The sequence below is a fragment of the Agelaius phoeniceus genome, chromosome W, assembly GCF_051311805.1.
Source record: "Agelaius phoeniceus isolate bAgePho1 chromosome W, bAgePho1.hap1, whole genome shotgun sequence".
In the NCBI taxonomy this organism is placed as follows: Eukaryota; Metazoa; Chordata; class Aves; order Passeriformes; family Icteridae; genus Agelaius; species Agelaius phoeniceus.
The window spans coordinates 2,045,270-2,057,815 of NC_135301.1; positions in this window are offsets into that span (position 1 = coordinate 2,045,270).

Here is a 12,546-nt window from a genome sequence, read left to right on the forward strand (position 1 = left end):
GCATCTCCTGTGAACTGACAGCTGCTCACCTCTGGAGTTTTGCTGCTACCTAACAGTGCCCAGCAACAATTGTACTGCAAAACGTACTGATAGTTAGCTTCAAAACAATGGATGGGCTGCTGCTTTTCAAAGCCTGTCCCATTTTTAATGAAAAATAGAAAAGTAACCACTCTTCACATGTATCATTAACCTTGTCTATGTTTTCAGCTTCTCTCATTTCACTTTGAGGATAACGAAACCTATTGGAATGGGATTTCAAGGCAGGTGGTAAACAAGGTATGGGAAGGTGTGTGTTGTTTGAGAATCCTAAGTATCAGCAGACAACTTGCTGAAGCTGAATTATATTTTTCCAAGCAAAATAACCACGTAGTGTCTTCATCTTCCCTGGTGTTTCCAGCAAGAACACCATTAGCTTTCTAAGTGCACAGTTACTGGCTATTTGAATATATACATTTAGCCAACTATGTAATATTCAGGACACTCTGCTGAAGCAGTATTTTATTTTCTAAGTTACTTTAACAATATACTTGATTTAGGAAAGAAAAGTGTTTGAAATGACAATTTTGCCCTCCTTTATCCTTATTAAACAGCATTGCTTTTTCCAGTGTATGGGAAATGGTTCAACTGAATGTGGCACAGATTTGTTGTTACTGCTGAATATATCTTCTGCCATTAGCATCTGCTGTTTAGGAAAACAACAGTCATTTTTCCTTCTTGACCCTTGAGTGCTTAGGTTACCCTTCATCTCTTCTGTTACTCCTCAGTCTCAGAACAGAGCAAGTCTGGTCCTGTTACATCTAATCCAACTCTAAGTGCCATTTTTTTCCAAATCATTTTCAGCACAAGCTTCCCAAAATGCAGTTTTTGACAGGGCATGGATGTTGGACCATAATTACATGTAGACCAGTGGAAGCGCTTCACTAAAGGGGAAAATTAAAGGGGACTAAGTGTCGGGTCCGGCTGTCTGTCTCTGCCCCGACATGGGTAGAGTGGTTCTTGGGTGGCACGCGATGCAAAGGACGAGTCTGGACTCTTCAGCTTTCGGTCTTCAGGTTGTTTATTATTTCTTATCTACAAAATTTTTCTGTCTGCCCAACAGAGGTCTGATCTGCAAGCAGTCACAGGCACTCTCTGACCACCCACGGGGCGGTCATGTCTTTTTATACTAAAACCTACGTATACAATATTTACCTTTATTTCCCAATGCTTTTCGCCCATGTTAGCAAGTGCACCTTCACCATAAACCAATCTCTAAGTGCCAGCATCATCACAGGAGATGGAGGACAAGAAGAAGAAAGAAGAAGGACAAGACACGCCCTGATCCCTCCATCTTGTCTCCATAAGCCCCTGTACCAAAAACCTTAAAGTCTATATCTCACCCTCTAAATGTGTCTCTTTTACACCTTTTACTCTAAAGTGATTCTCTTGTCCTCAGACTCTTGTTACTTCTGTGGATGGATCAAAATCAAGCCACCAAACACTCTTGGCAACATTCCAGGGTTTTCGAGACCCCCAAGGGTTCTCCTGGCATCTCTGGACATCGGGAACGATGTGCTGAGATCCCACAAGTTTAGATGTGACAAAAGCACAGCAAGCAGTAACAGAGGCTGCTCCCCCATCCCAGTGATCCCAGTGTTCCACACCGGGGGCTGGTCCCTGGCCAGAGCCCCAGGCTGGGACCCAGGAAGCCTCATTAGAGAGGGCACTGAAATGCTGTGTAATGGCCTTGGAACAGGATCCACAGCCGAGAGCGAGCTGCAACTACAAGACACCCTGAATGGGCTGCAAAACCTATGACAACAACTGCTGCTGTGGTTTTCATTTTGGTTAGGTACCACCTCTCTATTGCAATCAGGAACAAGCAGGCCCAATGGTACCTAATGCTGGGATTCCCTGCTCAAAACTTAATGGCTCTCCAGTAAACATGACATTATTTCCTCGGCACTACTGTGACAGCAAAGGAGCTTACATCTAAGCTTAGACTTCCTGAGAACTTGTCTAAAGTGCTGCTGAAAGTACTTCTTCAACTGCAGTTACACAGAGAAGGAAAGAGAACAGACCATTACAAGCTTCCCCAGGTTCCAAACTAAGCAGATTTCACAACTAAACTACTGTTCAAGCCTTCTTTTACCTGAAAAGAGCTTCCAAGAGAGCTTATTTCATAGATAAAAATGGTTGCAGTAAAAGTGATTAAAATGTATTACATTATTTTCAATCCAAAGTTATCTCTGCTTCAGGCAAGGTATTTATACCTTTCATCAGGATTAACTGTTTTTCCCAAGTATTTTTTAAACATATGTCACTCCATTTTAATTCAATCCATTACACCTCTAAGTCTATTTTGGAAAGATTTCTGGGGATTTATTTCACAATAGACGAGCTTAATGTGTATTTCAGTGGGAGACAGGATGGGTGCTTGGAGAGATATGGAGAGATGATCCATGTATTAGTCTCCTAACAGAAAAATTTAGTATTAAAAGACAGAGAAAGAGACAGGAAATGCACACACTGGCTGGTATTTAAAGCTTGTTTCAATCCATCTTCTCTTTCAAAGCTGAAAAAATATGCTGAAGCCACTGATAACATGTCCTTTGGGAGCACATATTATTAGTGGCTATTAACACACACACTGACTGGTGTGTTTGTCAGCTGATAAACACAGTGGTGCAGTGACATCCAGAAAGCAATTTCTGCATTGCTTTCCTGAATTTGAACAAAAGGCTCCAATCTGTTGCACACAGACCAGCAGGCACTTCTCTATTTACGCTCTGTTAGCTGCTGAGGGAAGCTCCTGTATCAAAACCACAAGTCTTGAACTTGAGGCAAATTCTGCATTTTGATTACATACTGATGAAGCCTGTTAGAGAAATTCCACATTTTCCAGGTCATTCCTAAAAAGGGTGGAATTCTGCTCTTATAACCAACATAACATTCTTCTTTTCCTCATATCAAAAGGTACAGCTGCATTACATTTCCTTGTGCCATAACATCTGCATGTCGATTCCATTTTGAAATGTTTCAGTATTTGTTCAGCAACTTCCTACACACTGAATGATTTTTCCCCCTAAAGCAAAAAAAAAAAAAAAGCCCCAAACTAATCTTCTCTCAAGCACAAACAGAATGTCTGATACTGAAAAAACAGCCAGCCTAGTACTTCTCAGCTACATTTCTAAACAACCAACAGACGCAACGCCTTTCCCTCCAAGTCCTCTGAAGTAAATTGATTTGGTTTGGTGAGCACTGCCCAGCTGCCTCGGTGTCATCTGGAATAAGTAGATGCATCCTCGGCTTTGTAAGATCCATGCTCACAAATTGCTGTGCATCATACCTGCCTCAACGTTTCCCTGAGCAGCTTAATGAGATCCTTGTTGACTTCAATCTCACCAGGTGGAAACCTGAGCCTGCTGTTGGAAGCTCCTGGCACTCGTTCAATGTTTACTTGGCACACAGTACACTTAATATTTCAGTTGAGGAATGACTGCTGCTGTGTTTTGCACAACATTCTCAGACAGCTTAAAAGGACAGGGGCTAAACACAGCCCTTGTGCTTATTCTGTTGTTTTGGGGGACAGTTTCCCACCTCCCTGCCATACATTTCTGCTTTATGCAGCAGCATTTGTTTCTATTTGCATGACACATCAAACACCCTAAAAGCTCTTTGCCATGTGTTATCAATGTTTCCCAGATTGTGTCCTCCTCCCCCACTGACAAGTTGGACAAAGCAATTCTTGTTGGACAGCAAATGACCAAAACTAACAAAATTTCTTCAAATTTTTGCAGATTGATTATATTCTGCTTTTCCCTTAAGGGACAACTCACACACAAAGAAAATGAAAAAATATTTATCCCCTCAAGAAAAACTCAAGCTACTCAGCAAGTTACAAAAAACAAAACACTGTCTGTTGATGGTTTTTGAATCCTTGCACTCAGAAAACAAACCCTCTTGCCTTGCTTCTGGGGTGAAGGGTTTACATAAGAACCAAATTCAGGCATGAGGCTTAAGTTAAAAAAAGAAGACGCTTACTGACAATGGCCATCTAAAGAACACTACCTCTACCAATAACAAGGCTGGGAAAGACTTTTTTTGAAGGAATGAGAGTTACATTTAGGTCATTGCTGCAGGGACAGTACCTCAGTAACTCACAGCAGATGCCATTCTGTTACTCACCCCATTATCCAGCTTTCGGACAGACTCACAGACAGATTCACCACACCACACCACAGACTGCACTCCCCATGGAAGAAGTAGCACCTCCAGTGTAGTAGCACACCACACAGAAAGAAGTGATGAAGGTAACATGAACTATCATCAAACTCCTGGTATTTGCTAGTAAGCTGCTTTCATTTCACATAACAGGGATAGTCTATTTTTCAATACTAAATACAGGTGAAAAGCAATAACTTCTCTCCAAAACCCTGCTAGAAACTGCTCTATTAGACATTGAATACTCCATCAAAACTCACTTAATAGGTGACACCAATTGTATTTTTTGACTATGTTTTCTGATCTTTATCTTAATATCTGTCTATTTCCACACAAGACTCCTTCCAATAGATTTAACTTCTTGATTTTCCTCCATCTTTTGAAGTTGTATATGTTACCTTTAAAACCATTCTTTGCTTACAAATTCCAGGATAGAAAATGCAAACATTGCTGACTTTGGATTAGTCTCAGCTTGATCAAATACTTGATGAAGTTTAACAGTGTTTCCTACAGCATTTTGGAATTGTACACCCTTGCTTTCAAAATCACCTTCTCTAGTTCAAACATGCTACAAAGCAACTTCTTAAAGCAATAAAACAGATCCTTTTTACCTGTCCAAACACAAGAAGAAATTTTCTAATTTTAGTAATGCAAAACCCTAAGTATTTTTTGAAAAAATCACGTCAAATTCTCCAGTCCCAAGCTTGAGTTTCTTACTCCAGTAATAAAGTCAACTGTATCTCTAAGCAATGTTACCAATGTATTCTCGAGGTTAAAGCTGAAAACAGTCACAAAATGCAAGCACCAAAAGCTGTACTTTGTCAGTAACCTTTTCACTGATAGCAGAAATAAGAAAAGTGACACCATGCTACTTGTTGCATTAATAAGACTGGCAATAAAATACAGTTGGGATTAGCATTTGAGAAGCTAAGGCTTGTGGACCAAAATGCCTGCTGAAAGCTGTGCCTGACCAATTGCTTCTTAACAGAAGTTCTTAAAATAATAAGAACCAAATCTGACATTTAAAGAAAAGAACAAGAACATTTGTCTACTTCATTATGTTGAGCCGGAAAGCATTTCAGTTCTCTAGTTGCCTTGCATTATGGTATTAAATAAGCAGCATTAGAACAGGAAAATACTAGGTATTATACTTCAGCAATTCCACATTCTAAAAAACACCCTTCACACTATGTCAGAAGCCAACTAAGACCTGCCCTTAGTTTACAATTGTGCTGCCTTGACTTGCTGATAAATACATATACCTGGGGGCTGTTTGCTTGCTTTTGTTTGTTTTAATTTGTCCTTTGACTTTATGCCTCAGGATAATCACAGAGTGACAGCACCTGTTGCTACAGTAGATTTCCCAACACTTCACTAGAACACCACCTGCCAGGGGGGCTCCCAGACTGCCGGGGTCCCGAGTCGAGGATGGCAGCGTCGGCCCCGGTAAGTGGGCTGAGACAGAGAAGGAAAGAGAAAGAGAGAGAAGAAGAGAGAGAGAGAGAGGGCAAAAGGGACCCAAGGCTGCCCCGAGGGTCCCCATGCCCGTGGCTGTTCTCCCCTGCTCCGGCCCTGCAGCGAAGTGGCAGCACGACATTGACAGCAAGGCCGTGAAAAGAGCGGGAGGGGGCTAGCACTAAAAGATAAAATCAAAGCAGAGATTGCTGACTCTCCAAACCTCACAAAGTGGTTTTTTTTCTTAAGTAAGAAGGTTTTTGGTCTTTTCATTTGTGTGTTTTGTTTGCTGTTAAAAAGAAGTTTTTTGTTTTTTGGGTTTTTTTCCTGAAGAATGGGTTTGTAAGGCTAAAACAACTAAATGCTGCCCAAAAAGTAAAAAGCAATAGATGTGATACATCTCGTGTTAAAATTGGTCTAGCTTTTCTTATTTAACTAACTGTAACTCACAAAAAGAAGGATTTGCCTCTGCAGCTATTAGCACAGCTGGATAGAAGAAGAAGAAGAAGAGGCTGCTGTGGAAAAAGCTTTTAGCTAAACCCAGAAAGTTTGGAAGAAAAGTGAATGGTAAAAGTTAATGCAGTATTATCTTACTTTTATTACTATGCTATTAAGAAGTCCTTTCCAGGTACTACCGAAGCAACAATCAGAATCACGGAAAGAGGGTGAATTCATGCCAGCAGAATCAAAGGACTATCACATTTAAACCGGGTGATACCAAACTGACTTTCCAATGGGGACTGAGTGGTAATAGTTTGGAAAAAGCCAAATGATCCAAGAAATGTACAAAGAATAACACTGAATTCAGAAGTAAGACAACGTTTATACCACTGGTTTCAAGCACTGCCTGAATAAAACATCTCCTTAGGGGAGGAATACTCCAGATAGAAGGATCAAGCCTGTTTTTGTGTTCTGACCTTAGCCTGAGAATTGTATAGGGGAGAAGGGGAATTACCATTTCCGTCAGTAAACTTTATTTGATTCATTCCAATACTGGACATGCTAGCTGGGTTATAAGTAAATGCTTGAATTGTGAGAATAATTAGTATTGTAGTTCACAACATTTATGCTCTTATTGCAAAAAGTGTTAAAGTAATAACTTAGCTTTGTGGATGGGAATTATCAGTGCCTGGTGAATGAGAGATACCTGAAGAACAGTAAGAGACCACAGTTAAAGGGTGTCAAAACCAATTTGCCTGGAAATTAGTTAAGAGAAAGTGACAAGGAAGTAGAGGGCAAGACCAGATTGGCCTCTGTATTTTGCCACGGAGAAGATCAAATACACCTGCTGTGGGTCGCAACCTCACAGGCCTGGGAGGTGGGAGTATAAGCCTGGACCTCTGTTATTCCTGTTTCTGGCACTCATTTGTTGTCTTTTCCCTTTTGGGATACCAGCAAGATCGTTTCACAAATGCTGCAGAAAGCATCACGTGGAAAGAAACCAAAGTTCCTCTCTTATTACACACACCTATGTCAACAGCCACTTTTATAACCCATCCAAATTAAGAACCTGTAGGCAAAATGGAGTAAATTATTGGATTACAAGAAACTTGGGAAAAAATGGTAATAGATTTGGAATTGAATGTCCAAAAGGAGAGAGATGGATTTGTTTTACATTTAATCTTGAAGATACGGTTCAAGATTTGGTAAAAAAACAAATAATAAACAAAAAGGTAAAACCAGCCCAGCAATTGAACTTGTATTGACCCCAAATTATCTATTGAGTCGTATTACAAGACTCCAAGCAGTTATAGAAATGATAGCAAATGGAGCCGCCCAGGCATTGGAGTTAATATCAAGTCAGCTAAGCCAAACAAAAGCTGTAGTGTATGAGAATAGGTTGGCTTTGGACTATTTATTGGCCAAAGAAGGGGGTGTTTGTAGAAAGTTTAATCTATCAGATTGTTGAAAATTGATGAGCACAGAAAAGTCATTCTAGAAAAAGCAAAAGAAATCAAAGAAGAAAAAAAACCATATATGCATATAATAACTGAGGTACCAGTCCAAAAATTAGAAAACAATGTTAAAACCTAGCTGGTAGGGTAAGGTATTAGAAGAAATTAAGATCTTTCATTTTATGTGTTACAACTGTTTTTATATTTCTTCCTTGTGTAATCTCCTGTTTTATTTTGCCAGTATAGTCCAGAAGATGCAAGTAGATAAGAAATATTGCTCAAGCCAAAGGATTTACAAAGAATAAGAGTGGGGATGGTGAAAAATGCATGCATTTTATGATTGGCTTTTTGGAAATAATAAAATGAATATTATATGTGTTGTGTTAGAAAGTAATGCTGTATTAATTCTCTTAAGTACTGTGTTAAATATAGTTTTAGGTTACAAAACCTGTTATAATAGAAACGATGCTATGTAAGGTACTTTTTTTAAAGCGAGGACTTGCAGCGAGATAGCAGCCACAGGACACCTGGATCTTTCAGAGAAAAAGAATTTATTGCCCTCTTATCAGAAGAAACGAACTTCTTCCCACCTCCAAGGCACTGTTAGGATTAGAAGGAAGAAGTGGATGATGACCAGACAGAATCGTGTATTTGAATGGAATTTATGCATCATGTATGAAGTGTATGACTATGCAACAGGCTATTGCTGTTAAAGGTTAATCCTTTGTTAACGGGCATCCTTTTTCGGGCCCGTGCTGCCCAGAAAAAGGTACCCCGATGTCCGTAACTCTTTGTTTTTGTTGTCTCATATGGTCCTAATTCAAATTGTCCAAATTATTATTACTCTAATTGTATTACTATTTTTATAACCATTTTATTACTATTAAACTTTTAAAAATTTTAAAAGCAAGTGATTGGCGTTTTTCACACCAGTCTGTTAGGTAAAAATTATCAAAAGATTTTTGTGAGTTTTCTAATTTTGGCATTAATGCTGGCGAATTTTCAGGGTTTACTGTCCAATTTTGGGTCGAGAAATCTGTCCCAAACACTGAGGGGTCTCTGGGGCTATTTGGGAACAGTTCTTTTTCTAAATTCTTTTGTGTTGGGATCAAAGGGTCGGCATTTGCAGGGGCAAAATAATTCTCTGTCTGTCCTGTATTCATTAAAGCAGCTCTCATATTCCAACCTCCTCCTTCTCCTCCTCGTCGCACGGTTTGTGTGCATGGATGTGGCTGTGCAGACGAATCGTGACACAAAGTAGTCCCACTGGGTGCTAGGAGTGTGGAAGGCAAAAGCACGGAGGCACATCAGGTATCGGTTGTGCACGGTTACGCGCTGCAGAGGGATCTCTCGGTGCCCGGCAGAAGGAGAGACGCAGAAGGATACATGCAAGGCGCTGCAGTTTTCCCCTGCTGTGGTGCCGTGTATAGACGCAGTGGCGGCAGAAGTGGCATGACAGGGCACAGGGATGCCGGCTGTGGCCGGACAGCGGCACGCAGCGGCTCGGAACCGGGACCGGGCTGTACCAAAGGTGCGGCGAAAGCAGTGGGGGGTGGCAGCGGGGCCGTGGAGATAGAACTGCGCATGAGTGCGGCTGATCCCTGAAGCAGCGCCGTGGTTCGATGAGTTGGCGCGGAGTGATATCACTGGTGCTGGGGTTGTAGCAACTGCCATGCGTGGGTTCCGTCACTAGGGCGGCGTGGGCAGTCATCATGGCGGCGGGTGGGCCCGGGGGGTGCGGGAGGGGTCGGAGCTGCGGGAACGGGGCTGCGGCTGCGGCCGTGGAAGGGAACGCCGGGACGCCCGTGGTTGCAGGAGGCGGCGGAGCCACGCCATCCAGCAGCTCTGAAGCGGGAGGGTGCGGTGGGGAAGGCACGGCTCGGCCCATCATGCAGCGGCAGCGGCAGGAGAGGGGAAGCGACCACGGGCGGCGCTGACGGGAGGCTGGGCTGGAGTCTGCGGCGCCAGCATGGGGTGCCTTGGGTGGCTGGGGCGCCCCAGTAAGACAGTCATTAAAACACCCTAAAAATTAGTTTTAAAGCTCTGAAAAAGCCCTAAAGGTATCCTAAACATTTCCAGAGAATTCCTAAAAAACACCTACAAAAAAACCCCTAAAATATCCCTAAAAATCCCTGAAAAATCACCTGAAAGACCCTAAAAAACTGTTTAACCCCTACCTGTAACACTGTGGCCTCCAAACATCATCTCTACCTATTAATCGGGGTAACTGCAAGACCCTCAAACACCACCACAATCACCAGCTTGAGTTAGTCTTTACAGCATCAAATAAAATAAAATCAAAAGCTTTATAAATAGAAAAATTAAAACTAAAAATTAAATAAAAATGAAATTAAAAAAAAAAGAAACGCTTTAAAAATAGAAAAATCAAAATTAAAAATTAAATAAAAAATAAAATTAAAAAAATAAAATAAATGCTTTAAAAATAAAAAAATAAAAACAAAAAATTAAATTAAAAAAAATAAAAAAAAGCTTTAAAAATAGAAAAAATCAAAAATAAAAATTAAATAAAAAGTAAAAAATAAAAATGCTTTAAAAATAAAAAAATCAAAACTAAAAACTAAATAAAAACTAAAAAAATGAAATAAAATAAATGCTATAAAAATAGATAAAGCAAAAATAAAAATAAAATAAAATAAATTAAAAAATAAAATAAATAGTTTATAAATAAAAAATGAAAACTAAAAAATAAAAAACAAAATTAAAAAATAAAAAAATTATTTAAAAATAAAAAAATTAAAACTAAAAATTAAATAAAAAGGAAAAATAAAAAATAAAATAAATGCTTTAAAATAAAAAAACCCCTAAAAATTAAATAAAAAATAATATTAAAACAATAAAAAAAGCTTTAAAAATAGAAAAATTGAAACTAAAAAAAAAAAAAAGCTTTAAAAATAGGAAAATTTTAAAAAATATTAAAAAAAAATTAAATTTAAAAAATAAAATTAATTAAAAATTGATAAAAAAAAAATAAAATCCATAAAGTGCTGTAAAGTACCGTAAAAGTTCCATAAAAGGTAGTGTCGTAAAAACGCACCTTTTACGACAGTCGCGATTTACGGCACCTTTTACGACAGTCGCGCTTTACGGCAGTTTTACGACAGTCGCGCTTTACGTCGCCTTTTACGGCAGTCGCGCTTTACGGCACCTTTTACGACAGTCGCGCTTTACGGCACCTTTTACGACAGTCGCGCTTTACGACACCTTTTACGACAGTCGCGCTTTACTGCACCTTTTACGACAGTCGCGCTTTACGGCGCCTTTTACGGCAATCGCGCTTTACGGCGCCTTTTACGGCAGTCGCGCTTTACTGCACCTTTTACGACAGTCGCGCTTTACGGCACCTTTTACGACAGTCGCGCTTTACGGCGCCTTTTACGACAGTCGCGCTTTACGGCGCCTTTTACGGCAGTCGCGCTTTACGGCACCTTTTACGACAGTCGCGCTTTACGGCAATTTTACGACAGTCGCGCTGCACGGCACGACGTTTTACGGAAATTTTACGGCACTTGACAGCATTTTACAGTTTTTATTTTGTTTTTCATGTATTTTTAATCAATTTTATTTTGTTAATTTTGTTTTTCATTTATTTTTATTTTTTTATTTTTCTATTTTTAAAGCTTTTTATTTTATATTTTTAATTTTGTTTTTTATTTAATTTTTATTTTTATTTTTGTATTTTTGAAGCTTTTATTTTTTTAATTTTTTTTATTTATTTTTTATTTTAAATTTTTCTATTTTTTAAAGCTTTTTATTTTTTAATTTTTTTATTTTTATTTTTAACTTTTGTTTTTAAATCATTTGTTTTATTTTTTAATTTTTGTTTTTAACTTTTCTTTTTTTAAAGCATTTATTTTATTTTTTTAATTTTGTTTTTTAATTTTTAATATTGCTATTTTTTAAGATTTTTAATTGTTTAAATTTTTTTCTTCAATTTTTATTTTTATTTTTTTTATTTTTAAAGCATTTATTTTTTTAATATTTATATTTATATTTTAATTTTTCTATTATAAAGCTTTTTAATTTTTAATTTTTTTTTAAGTTTTTTAAAATTTTTCTCTTTTTAAAGCATTTTTTAATTTTATTTTTTATTTTATTTTTATTTTTATTTTTTCTATTTTTAAAGCTTTTTATTTTATTAAACTTTATTTAATTTTTATATTTAATTTTTCTATTTTTAAAGCATTTATTTTATTTTTTTAATTTTGTTTTTTATCAAATTTTTAATTTTTCTATTTTCAAAGCTTTTTTTTAATTTTTTTTTTCTATTTTTAATATTTTTATTTTTAAACCTTTTAATTTTATTATTTTTTATTTAATTTTTATATTTAATTTTTATATTTTTAAGCATTTATTATATTTTTTAAATTTTTTAAATATAATTTTTATTTTTAATTTTTCTATTTTTAAAGCATTTTTTTAATTTTATTTTTTTATTTAATTTTTGGCTTTAACTTTTCTATTTTTAAAGCATTTAATTTTTTAATTTTGTTTTTTAGTTAATTTTTATTTTTAATTTTTCTCTTTTTAAAACTTTTCATTTTATTTTATTTGGTGCTGCCCAGACCAATTTAAGCTGGTTATTGTGGTGGTGTTTGAGGGTCTTGCATTACGGCACTACCTTTTATGGAACTTTTACAGCACTTTAAAATAACAAAATTAATTAAAAATAAATTTAAAAAAATAAAAACTGTAAATTTATTTAGTTTTAATTTTAATTTTTCTATTTTTAAAGCATTTTATTTTATTCTATTTGGTGCTGCCTAAACCTGCTCTAGTGCATTTTTATACTTCGTAATACTTTGAAGTCATTTTGTTTTGTATCCCCATATTTTTCCCAAATGGTTTATCCCAAACTGTACCCCCCTCCCTTTACCTGTGTTATCCCTCTCCCGGGATGAGATCATCCCCAAACCCCCACCCTGGCTCTCTGTCAATCACTCAGCTTCCCATCCCCTCCATCCAGAAGTTTCGG